At 30.4% G+C, this 7,933-nt stretch overlaps 1 pseudogene across 1 annotated transcript; it reads right to left on the bottom strand.

Annotated features, from left to right (window-relative positions):
• Window positions 1-1,204: 1,204 nt before the first annotated feature.
• On the bottom strand, window positions 1,205-7,233 carry LOC129889684 (cinnamoyl-CoA reductase-like SNL6; annotated as a pseudogene). Its single transcript, XR_008766938.1, has 5 exons — window positions 7,007-7,233; window positions 6,533-6,708; window positions 3,721-3,921; window positions 2,164-2,495; window positions 1,205-1,595 (listed from the first exon to the last, which is right to left on the bottom strand). The product of XR_008766938.1 is annotated as a cinnamoyl-CoA reductase-like SNL6 (transcript).
• Between the last annotated feature and the right edge of the window lie 700 nt (window positions 7,234-7,933).

Genomic DNA, 7,933 nt, shown 5'->3' with positions numbered 1-7,933 from the left:
TTGAAGAAAAAAGAGAGCATTAATTAAGAATATGAATTAACTATTGGTTTGTGTCTTATATGGAAGATGAAAAGAGGAAGAGAAGTGATGAAAGGAGGTGGAAAAAGGAATAGTAGTGACATGGATGGATGCTTTAGATTTTCTTTTCTTTTTTGTTAGTGTTGTTATTGGAGATGAAAAAATTAAATAAAATGTTAGTAATGTTGTTATTGGGATAAATATGTGTTAAATTATGGTACAGTAACGTGGACAAAGTTGGTTTATTATTCTATGGTTAGGAAGCAAGTTCTAGAGAGGAGTCCTTGTTATGAGGAAATGTGAGACATTTAATATGTATAGTAGTGTCTATGGTTTTGCTACCATCAGTTAGGTCAATTCCTTAATGTAATATTTATATACTTATTGCAGTAGCAAGCAGTGGCAAAATTCAATTTTTGTTGTTACAAAATGTTCAAGAATATAATGTATAGTAATATTCAAAATTTAATTTAAACAATTAGCTAGTTACTCCCTCCATCCCAAGATAAATTTCTCGCAAAATAAATTTGTCCCAAAATAAATGTCGTTTTAGAAATTCATGATAAAAATAGTAGAATAATTGTTTCCAATTGTACCTTTGAATTAAAGAACTTTTTTTTCTTATAATAGTGCTTGATTCTCAAGAAATATTGATTTAATAAACTATACCTTAAAAAAAAACTAATGAGTGCTAAATAAGCTAAAACGATACTTCAATAGTTTAAGATGGACCTGGGAAGTATAACACAAACTACTAGTTCATCTATCATATCAATCGAGTCGATCTGATTCATTAACCTTCTCATTAAACTAAATGTCTACCCTTCCTGCATTTGAAGAGAGTGGACTTTCATGTCTAGGGGTGAAATTCAAAAATTTATGGATAAACGCCAAAAAAACAAAGGATTCTCTAGGTCTTTACCCATGCTGAGGCATACCCATGACCTTTTGCTTTTGAAAGAGTTCAACTCCTGCTTAAAAGAGAGGAGTATAAGTTCTACAAAAATGTATATGAAGTTAAGCATGACAATTGGTTTCTTAATCCTTACATTTACGTACATTACCAAGACATTATTGTATTTACTTCTAGTTGATTTGATAATTAAGCTAGCATTGATTCGGAAATCTCAAATTTCTTTGCTCGAATTGGACTTGAAATAAATGATTTGCACTTAAAAGCAACAACTACAAGTTGCAAAAATATTATCCCCTAAAAGTCATATGGGGCTCTTAAATTATTGCTTTACTAATGTTGACTTTGCACATCAACATAATTACATGCCATATATATATTAAGCCATTTTTGAGCTTAATATATAATTAATTCCTTCTTTAGTATATTTTCTTTTGTTTGGGTGGAATATTGTTGTCGAATTTAATAACCTTGGACAATAATTTCTAGAATATATGGAGGTTACTAATCAATTCATAATGCCCAATCAAAAGGATATTATGTTGACACTTTCATAAGCATTCCTCTTGATTTGCCATTTGTCTGTGGCTGGCATTCAACCATAAGTTTGTTCAACTTCTTGTTGCTTATCCTTTCTTGAATTATCCTTGTATCACTCTCCCAACTATCAAATCAAAAAGAAAAAATTGTATGAGATCCAGCTCCTCATATTAATTACCTCAATTATCATAGACAACAACGTTGATATTCAAGAATTGCGTTCAAAAGATCATCACCAAGAAATTAATAATTTGCATTTTCGAAAGAAATTATATATACGGACCGCCAAGCTATAAAATTTAAAGAATCTTCAAAAAATATTCATAATTATTACAACAATAACCACTATTAGAAAATATGGAATTTGCTATGCAATTTATTGGCAATGAAAAACTCCTAGCTAATTTAATTTTCTTATAACCCGTCGCTAATTCGTAACTATAAAGGATTAACGTGAAATTTTTGTTGTTTGACTTTAAAATTTTGTTTGCCGCCAATTCCTTAATTGGTTTCTAGTAATGAACATATATACACACACCGTAATCTCACAAATGGGGTTTGGAGAGGATAGGATATACGTAAACCTAGCCCTTCTACCTTTATGAGAGTAAGAAACTATTTTCGATAGGTCCTTAGCTCGACATATTAGAAAAGAATTTGAAGCATGAGATAATATAATATATAGTAAGTACCTTTGAAGTGAAGAAAGCAAAGGGGATAACATGTTGGCAAGTTTAACAGCATCTTCAGTTTGGTTAATGATGTGATTAAAGCACAAATAGCGTCCATAAGTTGAAATTTCTTCGTAGATACAAATGTGGGCCTCCACCAAGAAATCTAGATCAACGGTCACAAACACTCCATCTTCGTACATCTCAGCAGCACCTTTAAGATATGGATTTGTGACCGTTAGATCAGGACCCATCAACAGTCCTGCGTTGACTGATACCATGTTGACTCCTCTGTCCATAGCCAATGCCCAAGCTGTCTTCTCTGCTAGTGTTTTTGACAATGCATGCCATAGCTATCCATTTTCATGAAAAAAATTAACTCACATTTGGGCATATTACAACAATAACAATAATAAATTCAGGTTAATCTCACAAGTAAAATTTAGAAAGGGTGAGCGTGCATAGACCTTACTCCTATATATCTTTATAGTGCAGAGGGGTTGTTAATTATATTTGGGCATATTACAACAACAAACAATTCAGTATGATCTCATAAGCGGGGTCTGAAAAGGTTGGGATGTGCGGCGACCTTACTCCTAACTTTGTAGAAAGCTCAAACCAATTATATGGAAAAACGACATAATTACACATACTTCACTAACAAATTTACTATTATTATCTATACTTTCAAAATAATATGTATCTTACTATTAATTAAAAGTTTCATACCAGATACATGTATTTTTGCTACAAAATATACTAAAATAGGGAGAGAGGCGAGCGAGATTGGGGAGAAAAGCGAGTGAGATTCGTATGTATCGCAAGTGCATGCGAATCACACTAGATACATGCGAATCCACTTGGATATAATGTATCTAGAGCATATATGAATGTATCGGGACGTAGCTGCATGTATCTAGATGCACAAATTTATGGTAGGATATGTAATATTGCAAACTAGAGTGTATTTAAATAATTAGCTCCTAAACTAATGAGATTTATGTAAGTTCCCTCTTAATTTTTCGTGTCAATTCGAATACATAATTTGTTTATCTTTTAAATGAAATCCAAATATTTAGAAACTAGAGAAAAAATATCTTATAAGTCACAATTAATGGTTATTATTTAAAAATTTGTGGTAAAAAAAAATCATCATTTTGACTCTTCAAAAAGTAGCTAGGCCACATAAGTGAAACAGAGGGAGTAATGTGTCTAAATTAATCTAATTTATCACTTAACCATGATAATCAACATAGTTTGAACTTTGAAGCATGCATTAGATGTGCGCAAGTAACTTTGTTCCCATTTTCACAATGAATTGGTTATTATAATTAGCATATTAAAACATAATAATTAATAAATTATACAAAAGTCTTCTCATAGAACATCATGCACAAGTAGTAGTCTTCACTATAGTCTTTTGGTCAAGTCGATCAGTACATGAACTTTTAATTAATTCAATTAGGTACAATTTTTAACATTAATATTCGTCGACTCCAGAAAAAAATAAATGAAAATAAAAGAGGAGTATTGCATACATTTACATATTCTAAATTTAATGTATGTTATCATATATACCTTATATTTACGACAAAAGTTGATGTCACTCCAATGTCTTTCATCAAGAACCATGGATGCAGAGTTTTGATCATTTTCATGATGTCCCCAAATAATTGCAGTTGCTGAGGAAGTGAACACAACTTTTTCAATAGTGTCTGTTTGTGCACATGCTTCCAGTACATTATGTGCTGCCCTCACCTCCACTTCTCCAATATATTCCTGTCATGGATAGAGGTTATTTCTGATATACCATCGACTCAAAAGGAAAATTTTCGAAGCAAAGTTTTCGTGATGACGATTTGTTGTAGTTGATAATCTGTTTTATATTATTCAAGTTATCAATTCTACCTTTTTTATGGATGATTATAATTTTTTACATGACCTAATGTAAAAGTTAAAACTCAAACCACAAATTAAATCGCAGAATCTTTAGAGTAAATCAAAGCGCCCTTACGCTCTAGTTTGATCGGGGGGCCGCAACTAAGATCAGAGGGATAAACTTTCCCGTTAAGAGTAATCGTACATCGTAAGTGGAATGACCATCATGAGACTCAAAGGAATAGAAGGGAGCAGAGCAACCCTTTAGAGCATCAACAATACTATGATAATCAAAAGGATCCGACTGAAAAATCTTCAATTTCTTCGTCTTGTCATCATCACCACCTTCAAGTTCGTTCAAGAATAACGATTCGTCTAATATGAAATTAAGGAAAGGAAGAAATTGAGTTAATTTCTCATATTGTCACTCAAGTAATAGTCATTATCTCATAAGGAAATTCACTTTCTTTGTTGAACAAGATTGAAATCAAGAAAAAAAATGATTTTCTTAGATAATAATTATTAGTCGAATGACCATTCTGAGAAATCAATCCGAAAGAAAACTAATGAATGGAAAAGGGGGAAATTAAAAAAAGTAGTAGCAATTAATAATTATGTTTCTAACCATAATTTTGAAGGGCTGCATGAACAATATATCCTCTCTGAAGAAGACATTTAACAAGTTTTGTACCTAAACAACTTGAGGCATCCATTACACAAATTGAACTATTAATGTTCAAACTACTAGTAATTAGGAGTATATAACAATCCAACTAATAGAGAGTCGATCTATTAATTGGATTATTGTTATATAAAGAGATCAATTTGGGATGTGAAGAGTTAATCGATTCAAGGACTTTGTATGTATAAAGCTACCCAGCTAGCATCTATATATACAATACAACAAAAAGGTAGTTGTAGGGCCCAAATAATAATGAGTGTGAGTTTGAAGAGATGATTAATCAATTACTTTTAAACTTTTCTTTCATTTTATGTCACACTATTATACTTAGAGCCTGTTTGGATGAGCTTAAAAAAAGTAACTTTTATGTATGAAGTGTTTTTAGAACTTTAAAGTGCTGAAAGTTATTTTTATAAATAAGCAGTTGAGTGTTTAGATAAAAGTGCTTAAATGAGAAAAATTATGTGAATTTTAGGGTTAAAAGAATAAAAATGGTAATTTGGGAATTTAGTTAAAATATAAGGGATATAAAAGTAATTTCCATGGTCAAAGAAAATGACTTTAAGCACTTAGAAAAAAAAAGTTAGGAATCCTAACTTTTCATTTTTGACTAACTTTAAGAACTTTCTGGCTTAAAGTTAGCATTAGACAAACACGTTCAAAAGCTGAAAAAGAGCTTTAAGTTGATTTTGACCAACTTAAAGTCAATCGAAACAGACTCTTATTCTATACCATATTTAAATTTCAATTTCTTGTTTTTTTCTTAAAAGAAATTATTAACAGTAGAAACTATACTAATATTATTAAGTCATTCTCAAATTAAACATGCACTTATTCTTGCATGCCTATGTAGGTAGGGTGACCAATTAGGCAGGACTCGTTGAGCTTTCCATAGTGTCAATTTTGAGTTGTTAGGAGATGTGTTGTGGGGATACACATTAATTACAAACCTAAAATATGTACACTAAAGTCCATACCTTAATTTAATTATTTTGCGTTTTCGGTTACCTAATAAACTTAGCTAGAATAATTTGGAAGACCTTTTTTTTCTATTCAATTTATATATATGTCATAAGATATATATATATATATATATATATATATATATATATATATATATATATATATATGATAGAAGACACATCGATTAGTTGGTGTACACTATTGACTTATTCCAATTCATGATAAAAGAAAATAATTAAAAATCCTGGAATATTATCAAAAAACACTTTGGTCCATTATATATATCAAGGACCAACTCATAATCAAACAAAAAGAGACCCATTATTGTCAAGTAATTCAACGGTGATAATGGAATTCATTGCACATTTCAATGATCGCTCAACTACTTTCATAATATTTGATTTCGGTCAGAAATTTAACCTCACCAATAAAGTAAAAATTCAGATAATCAACTAACTAAGCTATTAATATTTTCTCAAAAAAAAATAATAGAAATGACTTGCCTTACATTTTCTGCCTACATGATTATTTCCCTTTACGCAATTTTCTTTCTTTTTCCTACTTTTTGCCAACAGCTAAAATTAATGTCAGACTATATAGCTATGAACTTGGGAATGTTGATGGGAAAAAAGCAAGATTTTAAGTTATGTGTATCTCGTCACTATGAAGTTACCTAAAGAATATTTATTAGTACGTCACCTTAAATATAAGATTTGTAATCTTAAAAATAGATCATATTATCTACTAAAAAAATATAAAGGTGATATGGATTTTTTTTAAAAAAAAATTAAGCTAATATATAGTGCATATAATTAAACTCAAAAATAAAAAATGGTGAAAATTAAGAGTGAACGTTTATATACGTACATCATAAGTGCTTGACTGGTCCTTTGGAAGTTCAAAGGAGTAAAACAAGCCAGAACATCCCTTTAGAGCATCAACAATACTATGATAATCAAAAGGGTCTAGATGAAAATTCTTAAGTCTCTTCATGTCACATGCATCCAATCCATCACTTAATTCCAAGAGTTCATCATGATCACCTAATAAAAGAAACCCAATATCAAGTGAAATACAGAAAAAAAGCTTTGTGAATGATGAGAAAACTAATTAATTAACGAATCATCGACAAGAGTGGTTGCTCATCCACCCTCTCACGGCCGAAGGCTCCGCAACACGTTGGAGAGCTTTTAGATCCCGCCGGAAGGATGACCTCCTTAGAGGAGGAAAACCGCTTTGTAAGCACCCTTCACTTTCAATCTCGAGGTTGCAGATTTGAGCCATCAAAGAAGCAAAAAAAAGTGAGAGCTCCTAGTAAGCGGTAAAAAGAAAAAAACGAACCATCGTGAATATTTTGAATAGCAGCATGAACCGTGTAGCCATTTGTGAGTAGCCGCTTGACTAAGCTCGAGCCGAGACGAGTCGAGGCATCCATGACACACACAGACTTAGAGATGCAGTGAAAATTAGAAGCCGGAGCCATTGTTGTTTTTGTGCTTAGCTTCAACAAGAGAGAGAAGAAATATGGATAAGTAAAAGAAGATATGTCATGTTATAGGGAACTTAAATATTATAAGAAGTTAAACTAGAGAATTAATAAGCATCCAAAGATTGTTGGTGTTCCTAAACAGATTCAGAATTTAAAGTTAATTTTTAATATTAAATTTATAGTACTTTTAAAATTATGGGCTCAAATATATTATTTTGAATTTTCAGTAAATTATTATACATAAGTTATATTTTTTAAGTTTTAATTTGTTTGTCTTATTTTTCTTCTAAGTCCATTTTAAAAAAGAATGTCTTTTTTTCTTTTTGACAACTCTTTAATTCTAATTTTTCATACAACTTGTTTAAGAGTCCGTTTGAATTAGCTTATAAGCTGTTTTCAATTTTTTTGAGTGTTTGGCTGACCGATTTAAAATTATTTTGTATTTAAAACAAGCTTCAAAAAATAATTGAATTTATTTGATTAAGTTTATCTAAAACAACTTATAAGTTGTTTCAGCTTATAAGCCAAAAAAATAAGTTGGATTACCCCACCTTTTTTTTAGTTTATAATAAGTAGTCTTCAGCTTAAAAAAAAGCTTATACAAATAGGCTCTAAGTATATAAGATTAAAGAATATTTTTGTACATTCTACTTATTTTTAATTCAAGACCACAAGATTCAAATATCTTTTTTTACTTTTTTAAAGTTCGTATCAAGTTAAAATCAAACAAATAAATTAAAACAAGTGTACTTCTTCCATTTCAAAATAAATGTTGCTTT

This window comes from Solanum dulcamara, chromosome 5 (assembly GCF_947179165.1).
Source record: "Solanum dulcamara chromosome 5, daSolDulc1.2, whole genome shotgun sequence".
Lineage (NCBI taxonomy): Eukaryota > Viridiplantae > Streptophyta > Magnoliopsida > Solanales > Solanaceae > Solanum > Solanum dulcamara.
Note: the sequence above shows the minus strand (reverse complement) of the source record. Positions and strands in the feature narration are given on the sequence as shown.